Source organism: Thamnophis elegans, chromosome 10 (assembly GCF_009769535.1).
Source record: "Thamnophis elegans isolate rThaEle1 chromosome 10, rThaEle1.pri, whole genome shotgun sequence".
Classification (NCBI taxonomy): Eukaryota; Metazoa; Chordata; class Lepidosauria; order Squamata; family Colubridae; genus Thamnophis; species Thamnophis elegans.
The window spans coordinates 36075254-36088420 of record NC_045550.1 but is presented as its reverse complement, the minus strand read 5'-3'; positions in this window follow the sequence as shown (position 1 = coordinate 36088420).

The following is a 13167-nucleotide window of genomic DNA, read 5'->3' as shown; positions in this document are numbered from 1 at the left end:
AACTGTCAGGAAATAGTTTCCACCCATTGCTTCTTGTCCTACCTTTAGGTGCTTTGGAGAATAGGTTGACCAACTGCTTCTTCTTTATGGTAATGCCTTTGATATTGGAACACTACTATCTCCTAATTCTTCTTTTTATTAAACTAGACATACCCAATTTCTGCAACCATTTTTCATATATTTTAGCCTTGAAGAAACTTCTTGAAGAATTGCTTCTTGCATTTATGCCTTTTAAAAATATTTTTAAAAATCTATTTCAAACCACTTTTCATAATAGCTGGGGAAAAGTAGACACTCGGCTCTATTTCAGACTTAACTATATATGATGTTAATGTGTAATTATTTTTAAAGGGCACATTTACAAAATCGAGTAGCAATCATTTGTAAGATCAGATAATAAGGTGGGATCATGTGAAGGAGAAATATAACTCTTTTCTACGGTGTTTTGTCTTGATGAAAATTGTCTCTTTGTAGCTATTATTTTACTGGACTTGGGTTGTGTAGGAGGCTGCGTCAAAGACTGTTGGAATATGACCTGTTATCCATAGTTAAGCCCTCAGTACTAATGAAAATATTACCACCATAATTAAATTCAAAATAAAGTCTCCATGGCATTTCAGTCTACTAGTTGCTGCATTTACAGATTTGCAAAATAATTAGCTTAGTTTTGGCTGTTATTTCTATGAACCCAATCATTGTGATATGTGAAACATAGGCAATGATTTAACATGTTGCAAAATAAAAGAGCCAATTGTGGTTTATTAAATAAGCAAAGAATGGTATAGCATTATTTTTTCACTGAAAAGAAAAGTGAATTTTAAAAAAAACAGTTGCATTAGATCGTTTTTGTAACGGCAGTGCTCTTCATATTTTCTTTATATCTTAAATTATCAGAAACGCTAGCCTTGCTCAACTTTCTCTAAAATGACATGTATGATTTCCTTATTTAAATTGTCTTGATGGTGCTTTTGTGAATTAAAACCAAGAACATAGCCTTGTGCAAGGGAAAACAAGCTGTTGTTTATCAAACATATCCCAGAGAAACTCAGAATTTATATTGCAATGAAGGCAAGAAATGTTTGAATGAAATCAATTGCCAGACTCCTGAGAAGAAACTAGTTCAAAGAAAACTAGAGCCGAGGTGGCGCAGTGGTTAAATGCAGCACTGCAGGCTACTTCAGCTGACTGCAGTTCTGCAGTTCGGCTGTTCAAATCTCACCGGCTCAGGGTTGACTCAGCCTTCCATCCTTCCGAGGTGGGTAAAATGAGGACCCAGATTGTTGTTGGGGGCAATATGCTGACTCTGTAAACCGCTTAGAGAGGGCTGAAAGCCCTATGAAGTGGTATATAAGTCTAACTGCTATTGCTATTGCTAAAATAACAGTTAAAATATATATAGATTGGTATAGATTTAAAAATATTTTTACCTATCAATATAAAGAAAAATACAGTCTACCTCCAGAATTGGGATAAGTTTATTGTTTTTGATTACCTTGCTAATTTGAAACTCCTCAGATTCAAAAATGATAATTGATCAGTGGTAGGTAATAGATTGCAGGACCTATCCTGCAGTTCTCCAAGGCTGAATTTTGTTCAACAATCAAAGGAAAAATAACTTATTGAACTGTAATCCAGATGCATTTAATTATGTGACATTTGATTTCATGGCTGATTATGAGAAGCAGTTTGATTTCCATTTCAGCAGCTGGGGCCATGTCAAGCAAGAATGATAGACAGTTTTGGTAGAGGTACTGCTTTATCCAGTAGCTCAGAAGTCAATGCCTACATAGAATGAATTAGATGTAATTGCAGTCTGCAATTATTACATAACCAAAGTAGATTCTTTTGATAAAACTAATGTTTGTGACTGATTTGTCACTCATTGTAGTATATAAAATGTGGTAACCCACAATACATGGGTTCACATAACAAGCTAATCCAAGTTCTTATCATAGCTGGGTATAATGAAAAGAAACTAGTACAAACTATTGTAGGAAGACTGCAGCTTAGCCAAAATTGCTTGAGTCCCAAATAGCATTAAGTGGTAAGCCACAATTGATGGAGGGGTTCATTCAGCACACTAAGTGCTATATATGAGTTGGGAGGAAAACCTGATGGGATTAGAAGCACAGACATGGCAAATAGTTCCTGAAACTGGGCAGCATAGATTGAAATCAAGAAGGTAACTGGTAGTAATTCAAAAGAAAATGATTCTGCCTCCCTTAATAATCCCAATGATTAAACTCAATTTTCAATATTTCTGGTAGTTGGCAAACTTTGTGGATTTAACAATAATGTTTTTTTTCTGAATGAATGTGATGATTATAGCTTGCCTTCGAGATACAGTTCTGTCTTGATAAACCACATAGCCATTATGGAAAAATGTAAATGCAGTGAGTTTCCTTTACTGCTGGGTCTGTATATTGATATTTTCAGTAATGATGATCCTTGAAACTTTAAATGTCTGGTGAAACATTAGAATTCATACTTTCTTTCCTTGAATTGCTCACTAATACATTAGTCTTCTCATAGAAGACTGAAATGAATTATCTTGCAATCATAATATTGCAATTGCAATCAGCAATTTGATGTGTATGAGAACAAGCGAGCACCACAAAGTTCTCTGGTATAGGCTTACACATGATCACGCCTCTACTAGTTAGGTTTAATTTGGTAAATCCCACCTCCTTTACCTTTTCAATAAACCACAATTTAAAAAGTATGACTTAATGCAGCTAACTTAGTATTACCTAAGTATGTAATGCCTGTAGTATGTTATTTCATTGGAAAGATCTGTCTGTCTGTATCGTATTAATACAGATCTTTAGTTAAACTTACACAAGAATGTTACTAAAACATTGACATTGACATGTTTTATGGAGTGAATGTGCTAACAGAAATGTCTCAGCAAATGCCAGGTGAGGGAAATAGAGAACAAAGAGACAACAAAACCATATTTTATTTGAAGTATTTATCTATTTATTTATGTATGTTTGTATGCTTGCCTTCAATTCAGTATTGAATATTGGCAACTGCTGGCTTTGTGCCTTAGGTAAAGTTGAAACTCATAGTCTTCTGGCTTGTAGTTTGTTGCCTTAACCAATCCACTAAATTAATTCTCTTACTTGAATGCATTGCCCCAATTTCCATATAGTTGAAAATTAAGTCATAGGAACATTTGGGGGAGAGTTAAAAAAAGTTCATGATAGTGATCAAAGCCCAGGCTCTTTTTATATATTGCCATTTTGACTTTTTTTTACAATGTTAGTGATTAACATAGACAGGTACAATGGAATTGTATCTGTTCCATAATTATGGAAAGAAAGCAGAAAGGAGATTGGTAAAAAGAGCTTGCATGTTTTGCTGCCATCAACACAATTAACAGGTGAAATGTAAACAAAACAGTACCTAAAAGGAATAAAATATAAATAGCATGAAAAGGTGAACATAGACTTTTGTAAAATGCCATGACGACATCAAAACAACATTAGAATTATGTTATCACATGGATGCAATTATCTATTTGTGTCATGATATCTGACACAAGTATGTGAGCTTCATTATTTGTGTGATGCACTTATTGCATTTCCTTCCTTCTCTTCTGCTCAGACATGCTCATGGATAAATAAATTGTGTATAAGAGACAAGCAACTTGAGCTACTAGCTGGATGTAGAACTGAAAAAACAGTAGTATAATGTTGTCAGAATTTAAGATCTTGCTGCCCCATAACCACTAATATTATGTGTGTAGCAAGCTATTTTTAGAAATGCATGATCCCCAACGTAGGATTACGATTTTGTTCAATGAGTGAAGTAGTCTTTAAACAAGATACCCGCACGACCACTTAGGTTGATGACTGCAATCCTTTCTTCCAGTTGCGATTGTTAAGTGATTATGGGTGTCAATAAGTAGATAGACCAAAAGAGCTGCCTATTGAAAGAGGGCAGGCAACTTCCCTCCATGTGGGAGAAAGAAAATTATGTGCTGGTCTAGACAGAAGAGTCAGGGATCCCAAGATCTGAGCTTCATTTATACAGCTCAATGAATGTCTGAAGGGTAAAGGAAATCTTGCAACCTTCCCCAGCCGCTTCCCCATTGACTTTCTGGAGAAGTCAGCAGTCAAGATTGTGATTGATGGTTAGATAATGTGTGGGGATGTGTGGCAACCAGTGGAAGGACCTGTCAAGCACAATCACTTGACTGGGGGTGGTGGTGGATTTTTGTATGATGATCAAAATGTTTTACAGACCATGAAGCATATTTTCCAAGCTGTCATAACTTTGAATGATCATTAACTGTTTATAAATTGAGGACTACCCATTATAATTGGTAAAAAGTAAAGGTTTTTTTTACTTATTATTAAACTTAAGAATTTTCTAAATTTCTTAAATTTCTATGCCACTTATCTTGCTGAGGCAATTCTAGACAGCATAGATCTTTCAACAAAACAGGAGCTTATTTATAGCTGTTAATCACAAAGGCTATATGTTATTTGTAGTATCTATTGTAATAGCAGTCTTAGAAAATGGATTTACTGCAGATGGATTTACTTTCATGCTGTGCTTTGATATCACAGGGGCATCTGATTAGCCATGAGGTGAAACTTTTATAATTCCCCCCCCCCCCCCCAAAATGTTGTATGTGAGTCCCAGAAGAATTTGGTCCAAAACACATTGGGATTCATAGTTAAAAAAAAAGTAAATCTCCAATGAGTTTAAGCCTGATAATTTATATGGAAACATATACAGTATGTAATTCTTGAATGATAAGGAAATAGATTGCAATTGCTCTCCTTTAAGATATTTTTCAACTTCCATTTATTTAAGTTTCTTTTTATATAGCATTTTGACATGTTCATCCATTCATACTTCTTGGCACAGGAGTAATATGGTTAATTCTTGATCTGACCCAGTTTAAGATTTTTTCCCCCTGCATTTTTAGAGAAGCAATTATATTAGACCTTTAAAATATCCATTCTTTTGTAAGTATTAGCACTTTCTATTACCTTTGCTGAAATTTTTAACCTTTCAAATGAACTTTAAAGAGTCTATTAAAGACTGTATAAATCAACAGCTAAGTAATATTTTACAGTGCATACATTTGAAAGCTGTCATTTTTTGGTATATGTATGCAATATATTAATTTCTTCCTTTTCACATTTATAATTTTATATTTAATAAATAATAACCAAGCTTAGACCAGGCGTGAGTTTCTGCCAGTTCTAACCTCTTCGGTAGATGAGGTTCCAGAAATCTACCGAACTGGTTAGAAGAGCTTCGTCACGGAGTGCCTGCCCTGTCCCCTGCTCACTTCCCCTGCCCGTTCTGTCGCCACTCATGGGTGGTAGCTTGTACGGTGCATCTGACCTCCCCAAACTTGCCTAGGAGGTGTGGCCGCCAGCAAAGCATGGGGGAATTCCAGGGCGTGCAGTGAGGGGGGAAACCCCTTGGAAACCCAAGCCCCATTAGCCCCCAAAGCCATTTCTGGACATCTGTTGCAGTTGCGAGGAGCCGAGGAAAGCGCAGAGAAGAGCGTGAAGGTTAGGGTTACTGGGCATCGTGTGTGTGCGTGTGGGGGAGGCTGGAGCAGTTCCACTGAAGGGAGAGGAAAAAAGTTGGGATTCTCCTTGCTGCAGCTTTTAAATGGCAGCGAGAAGCCGAACTCCCCCCATTCACAGAGGAGCTGTGGCTCCCTTTATGCCCCCCCCGGCTGGCCCCCTCCCTCCTGGGGGTCGAAGCATCTCAAAGGGACAGGCAGGCTGCCACAGCTCCACTGAGAAGACATTTCTGAGAAGAGAAACTTCTCCAGTCCGGCTGCACCCGAGCTGGTGGAGCGGCCGCAACTGCCCACCCGTTGCCAGGGAGACAGGCAGTGCAGGTGAGCTGCATGGTTGCTCCAATTGCACGGGCGCTCCACCAGTTCGGGTGCAGCCAGACTGGAGAAGTTTCTCTCACAGGGAGCCGCAGCTCCTCTGTAAATGGAGGGAGAGGAAAAAAGTTGGAATTCTCCTTGCTGCAGCCTTTAAATGGCAGAGAGAAGCCAAACTCCCCCCCCCCCCCAATTCACAGAGGACTTGCTGCTCCCTTTATGTGGATGTAATGTGATATTTTGCAAGGACTGGGAAATCTCTCATGCAGTCTCTGAACAAGAAAAATGTATTTGCATGTTAATGTGGGAAACAGGTGGGCTAATTATAATCTTAAATTATTTTTGGCTTACTATACAGATAATTTATTGCAAAGCCATGCACAACAGTATTAGATTTCTGTGGTTTTATCTTCCTTGGTTGGTTTTGGGGAGAGCTATGGAAAGCTAAAACAAATGCTGTGTAACAAGGAAGTGTGAAACATTCCTTTTGATTCATTGGAGAATTAAAACCAAACATTATTTCAAAGGGGAGAAGTTTCATATCATGCAACTTTCATCAAAACTATTTAACATGCCCTTAAATCTTGGGGGGAGGGGACAATAGTGAACATCTAGGAAGTAGGATAGTAGTGGTAAATATCTTAGAATAATATTGTGATGCAACTATTATAAATTGTTCAGCAATAATTTAACTAAAATAATTGTGCACACTATATATAAATTGTTACTTCTTAGCAGGAAGTCATATATATATGACTTCCTGCTATATATAGCAGGAATCATATATATATATATATATATATATATATATATATATATATATATATATATATATATATATATATATATATATATATATATATATAATTCATATATATATATATGATTTTCCCATTTGGCTGAGTTTTTCAGTACTCCGACATACTATTCTTTTTTATTGGGGATATATTTATTGGGTTTCAGTCTTCCATCAGTTAAGAAGACAAGAACTACAAAGCAGGTGGTTGTGTGCAAATATCATAAGTATTTTTGGAATGTATGCATGATGCTGCCATTGTGAATTTCTTGTTAAGAACACTTATCAAGTTTTAATATTATGACTGTCTAATGTATTTAGAGGGTGAGTGCTTGCTTGTTGCAGTAAACTACAAATGCCATAAGCAAAATACCTGTTTACTCTCAGAGGTATATTTCTGCTTAAATTGCTTGATAGCAGTGTGCATAAACTTTAAATTGTATAGCTCACAGCACTAAAGAAACCTTATATAGCAGTGACTACTCTTGAGGGTCCACATTGGCTGTTTCTGTTTCCAAGTGATGCTTTTGAAATCTACTGGAATATATTAGGCATTTCTGCACTGAGAAGCAGAAGGATGGACTCTCACCTTTATGATGGGCTTTTGAGACACTGGAAAGCAGTGGGAACTTTTGCTACTTCTAAGTACTTCCAAATCCAATAAGAAATTGATTATCTTTCCTTGAGCCTCTTTATGCAGGAACAGGTGCTGAAAAATCCAAAGAAATGGAAACACTATGTGTCTGTGTGTGTGTGTGTGTGTGTTTGGAGGGGGCTTGTTGTGTAGGATTGGAATATAACTTATTGGCCTTGGATTTTGAGGGTGGAGGGAAGTTGCAGAAGCTGAAATGCAGTTGGACAGACTGGGGAGTCCTATGTTTTCTCTCTTTTACATTTTCAGAGATTATATACAGTATAAAGAGTTAACAGTTGCATCGATTGCACTTTATGTTTGTGTACACAAAACAAAGAACAGGTAGTTCAGTACATGACTGCCAAGCAGTGGTGGGTTTCACATTTTTTTAGAACCTCTTCTGTAGGTGTGGCCTGCTTTGTTGGAGGGGCTTGCTGGCCATGTGACTGGGTGGGCGTGGCTAACTTGTAAAATGTGGTGAAACTCACTTAACAATGCTCTTGCTTAGCAAAAAAAATGTTGGCTCAGAAACTCTGGCATTTGAAGCACACAAGTCTTAAAGCTGTCAAGTTACAAAACCCTTGTACCCCTAACCCTTTAAAAAGAAAACCCCAGGGGTGTTCAAACTTGACAACTTTAAGACTTGTGGACTTCATCTCCCAGAATTCCACCTCTCACTTTTCATCTTGATTATGTGCAGACAGGCAGGGGAGGGAGATGGAACCGGTTCTAAACGGCACTGTAGATTTGTGGAACCTCTTCTATAGAACAGGTTAGAACTGGCAGGAACCCACCCCTGATTCATATACAGTATATTAATAGGTCTGATGGTTAGAACTGGCAGGAACCCACCCCTACTGCCAAGCCACACCCACTTGGTCACATGGCCGGCAAGGCACTCCCACCCTGTCACATGGCGGGCAAGCCACTCTTACCCAGTCACATGGCCAGCAAGCCACTTTCACAAAGCAGGCCACACCTACAGAAGAGGTTCTAAATTTTTTAAAATTTTTTGGCTACTGGCTTACACGTAGTTTGTTTATAGGTTATTAATCTAATGAAGTAAGTGAGAAAGTGTCATAGGTATAACTGAACCCAGTGACGTGCAGTGAGGTTTATGGCTGGTGAGGCACTGACACAGTGGTGGGTTTCAAATTTTTTTAGACTTGTGGACTTCAACTCCCAGAATTCCACAGCCAGGCATGCTCAGTTCTGATTTAAAGTGATAGCATTTGTTTTTCTCCTTTGCAAAAAAGTTTCCTTCATTCTTTTTCTTCTCTCTCCCCCTCCTTCCTCCCTCTGTCCCTCCCTCCCCCATCTCTCAGACCTATGCGCGCACCCACACAGAAGTTGGATTGGACTATCTCTCCTACCCCTTTCCCTCTCACACTCACTCTCTCTCAAACAAACACAAACACAGAAGTTGGATTGGAGCCGATCCGAGCCTTTGATTGCAGGCGGAGCCACGTTGCCTTTTCAAACTTGTAATCAGTGAAGCTGGGCTTATATAGTTTTAGCCAGCTGTGTGTGTGTGTGTGTGTGTGTGTGTGTGTGTTTGAAAAGGCAACGTGGCTCTGCCTGCAATCAAACTACACTTGGGGAGGGATCTACACTTGAGGATGAAGTTTGAATTCCTCCCTCTCCCTCCGACCCACGTGTACCTTTTCCAGCTGTTTCAGAGAGGATTTCAACTCTTCTCTTGCCTGTCATCATGAAAAGAAAAAAAATGTAAAAGGAAAAAGGCAAGAGCTGAGGTCAGGCTGAGATAGTTGCTGCCAGAGTCACCGTGGATGACTCTGCTTAACTGTTTAAAAAAGCCTCTAAAAAGTGCCCTCTTCAGGAGGAGGCAGGAGAATGACGCACCTCACCTACGTCAGGAATTTTTAGGCTTTTAATCCCTGCTTAACTCTGCTCGAGTGATCATAAAACGCCTAAAGTCAGACTAGATGAGGCACGTCGTTTTTCTGCCTCCTCCTGTAGAGGGCACATTTTAAGAGGCTTTTTTAAACAGTTAAGCACTAAGCAGAGTCATCCACGGTGACTCTGGCAGCAACTAGCTCAGCCTGACCTCAGCTCTTGCCTTTTTCCTTTTACATTTTTTTTCTTTTCTTGATGACAGTGGTGAGGCTCTGCCTCCCCTGCCTCCCCTGACTGCACGTCCCTGACTGAACCTTAAATCAGTTTCCCAAGTATTCATTATTACATTAACAGCTATATTTTGACTGACAATAGCCTTTTGTTTTTAATATACTTCAATAAATTTGTTAGAATTATTTTCATCATATTATTTTAATAACTATAGAGTACATGACAATATAATCGGTCTGTAGATACCTTATCAAGTATAAACATTATCAAACTGCTTTCATTTTATCAGCTTTCCTAAGAAGATGTGGGAATGCTATGAAAAAATAAATATAATATGATTTTTACTGGTGCGGAGTATTGGAAAGCGCTCTTCAAAATGTAATGCTCAAGATTTTACAATGGTAAAAAAATTTCAGTTCAGAAATTCTAGCAGATGTTCCTTTATGTGTGTGTGTGTGTTATGAAAGGGTCATCACACTGAGCCTTCAAGATTGTATAATGTCACTGTGGTTCAAATATGTAACATATATAATATATCCTGCCTTCAGCAAAACACTTTGCAAGGCAAATGTGGAATTCTGATTGCTAGCATGCATTGGTAGGTACAAGTTGTATGGCAAGATAGTGTACAGGTAGTCTCTTTACAACTTTTCAAATTTACAACTTTGTTTACTAAAAAATGTTCTTGTGACTTGTGACATTTTTCCTGGTTACGACCTTTTCAGCATCCCCACGATCATATGATCAAAATTCAGATGTTTGGCAACTGGTTCATAGTTATCCCCTGTGGTCATGTGATACTCTTTTGTGACCTTTTGTTATCTTCTGATAAGTAAAGTCAATGGGGAAGCCAGATTCACTTAACAACCAGGTTACTAAGTCATCAACTGGAGTGATTCATTTTTATAACTGTGTCAAGAAAAGTTGTAAAATGAGGCAAAACTCACTTAACAAATGTCTTACTTAACAACAGAAATTTTGGGCTCAACTGTAGCTGTAAATTGAGGACTATCTGTACTATAATTAAGTGAAGATCTAGGTGGATCAGAAACAGTCCTGAATAAATTAGCGATTTGTCATCAAACTGGCATGAAATAGAATGCCAAAAATACTAATCCTGGATTTGATACTTTTCAACATTTTAATAAATTATTTTGGATGGCAAGATAAAGGAAACTTTATTACCTTTGCACATGAGACAAATTAGATAGGACAGAAGAGGATAGGATAAATGAAAAAAAAATTAATTGGAATAGAGATTTCCTATTCCTAATTCTTTTTTCCAACATTTTTTCTATTTCACATAGAAGTTATTTATATTAGCAAAGTTTGATTCCTTTCTCTAAAAGATATTGAAAGTAGCTTAGTTTAGAACATCTCTGTTCACACCTGCACAAATTCATTAAGACAGTTTTTGCCACCTTGCTGTGCTCTACCTGTACCTCACTTGACACTTTGAATTAATATTCCCCCTTCCCAGCAAATTGCTTGAAGTACAATGCCTTTCCTGCCAGACACCCCCTCCTTACTCACTCTTTGTTTAACAGCTTGATGGTTCCTGCTCCTCCATTTATTTTCCAAGGGCCACCTCATCTTGCATCCACTCCTCAATCCTGATATATGAGATAGCTATGCCTCTCAAACTCTGTACTCTTTTTCTGCCAATTAAAAAATAAAAATAAAAACAATGAGATAATCTCTACCCTGTTTCCCTTGAAAATAAGCCCTCCCTAAAAATATTGCAACACAACAGCAGTCATGAAATGACTAGGCTCCTGCTTCTTGCACCTCAAAAAAAAGAAGACCTTCCTGAAAATAAGGCCAAGTGCTTATTTCAGGGAAACACGGTATAATGATAGCCATGGAGTATAATAGGCCTGGTGAAAAGAGGATTCAGTGCTTCCTTCTCTTTCCTTTGAGAGATAAATAATAGAAATAGCAATAGCACTTAGACTTACATACCATTTCACAGTGTTTTTACAGCTCTCTCTAAGTGGTTTACAGAGTCAGCATATTGCCCCCAGCAATCTGGGTCCTCATTTTACCAACCCCAAAAGGATGGAAGGCTGAGTCAACTTTGGAGCCAGTGAAACTTGAACTGCCAAACTTCTGGCAGCCGGCAATCAGCAGAAGTATTGTGCAGTGTGACATTCTAACTATATATGGCTTCTATGTAAATAACTGTAAACTAAATAACTCACAGGAAAGAAAAAAAATAAAACACTATAAAAGAAAAAGAAAAGCCTAGTGCAAGTGCCTGGCTATATGTAAAGCTATATGCAACTAGCCAAGATAAGTGAAGGAAGAAATACAGAAAACGTGATATATTTAATACTAAAAGATAGATGAGAATTCTGGAAACAATGAGGAATTTCCCAGCCTTATTTATATTTTATTAAGTAGAATCATTTGAAAAACTTTTCCCAGTGTTTCTTACCTCCTAGTCTAATATGCTCCTTTTGAGAAGCTGCCAACAGATGTGCTTTGTCTCGATCTTGGTTGTTTATGTCTACATTGCCATTCTTTCATCAACCTCCCCATAACCTCTCACACATACTGTATTTAACTATTTCTACAGATAACATTGATTATATTAATTCATTTCAATGGGGTATCAGACTTGGCAAGAGACAAAATCTGACTTTTTAAAAAATTGTTCTCCATCTACATCAGGCTGTAGATCACTGTTTTTCAAACTTGGCAATTTGAAGATGTGTATTCTTCAATTCCTAGGATTCCACATATCTTAAAGATGCTAAGTTTGAACTCCAACTGTTATAGATGGCAGAAATGCAACCCTTCTAAATTTGTCAATAAATTTCAGCACCTTTCGCCGTGATAGTCCCTTGGATTACCAACTCAAGAACAGTTGGGTGAAAGTTTATTTTGACTATCAGGAAGTTTCTAAGAAAGCTCATTGAACTCCCTCTTGCTTAGGCTATTAAGATTGTGAAAGATATAAAGCTGAGAAGGAAGAGTCAAGAAATGGGCCCATTTTGAAGTCACTTCAGCATTAGATTTTCTGCAAAGTGACACTTACGCTGTGTCAAGTTAACCATGTATTACTTAATTAACCCAATTTTCATCTCCCAGATAGAAGTTCCTGATGCATGGACTAATCATTTGCTGAAGTCATGCAGCTAAATGTGTTAGATAAATTTGTGGCTCAGCATGTTGTGCAGACAAAAAACTGAGTTAATTTGGTAGACAAAAGGAAAACTGGGTAGCAGCCAGATATTTGAATGCCCAGAGAAAAGTAATCAGGCCTCTTCATGATAATTTACCGAGCTCTGACCATTTTCAACTTTCTACAAGAAATGCAGCTGCAAAGATGCATGACTTGTGGCATAATGATGATGCTTATTAAAAATACAAGAGTAGTGGTCTGTTTGCATTTCCTGAATCCCCTTTTCTCCACACCGACACAGGGAGGAAGATTATGGGCTGCTATTTCAAATTCCTGGTAAGAGTAGTCTGAAGTTTCCTGAAATGTATATTTGCAGTTCAAAAATGGGGTGGTGAGATGAATGAAGTTCATTCCCATGCAGATGAATCACAGTTATTCAAGAGGCAGATTGTGTCTCCACATTCCTTTGAGCATGAATGCCAATGCCACAGTAAGATGAAAGAAAAGCAATTAGCTCATAACAGAAAAGCTTCATTTACCTGCCATGGCATTGTTGGAGAGATTCCTGTTAGACTGGAAGGTGGGACGGACAGAAGTTCAGTCAGTGGGACATCAATTTTGGGGTCCCAGTATGTTCCCCAAAACCACCTTTG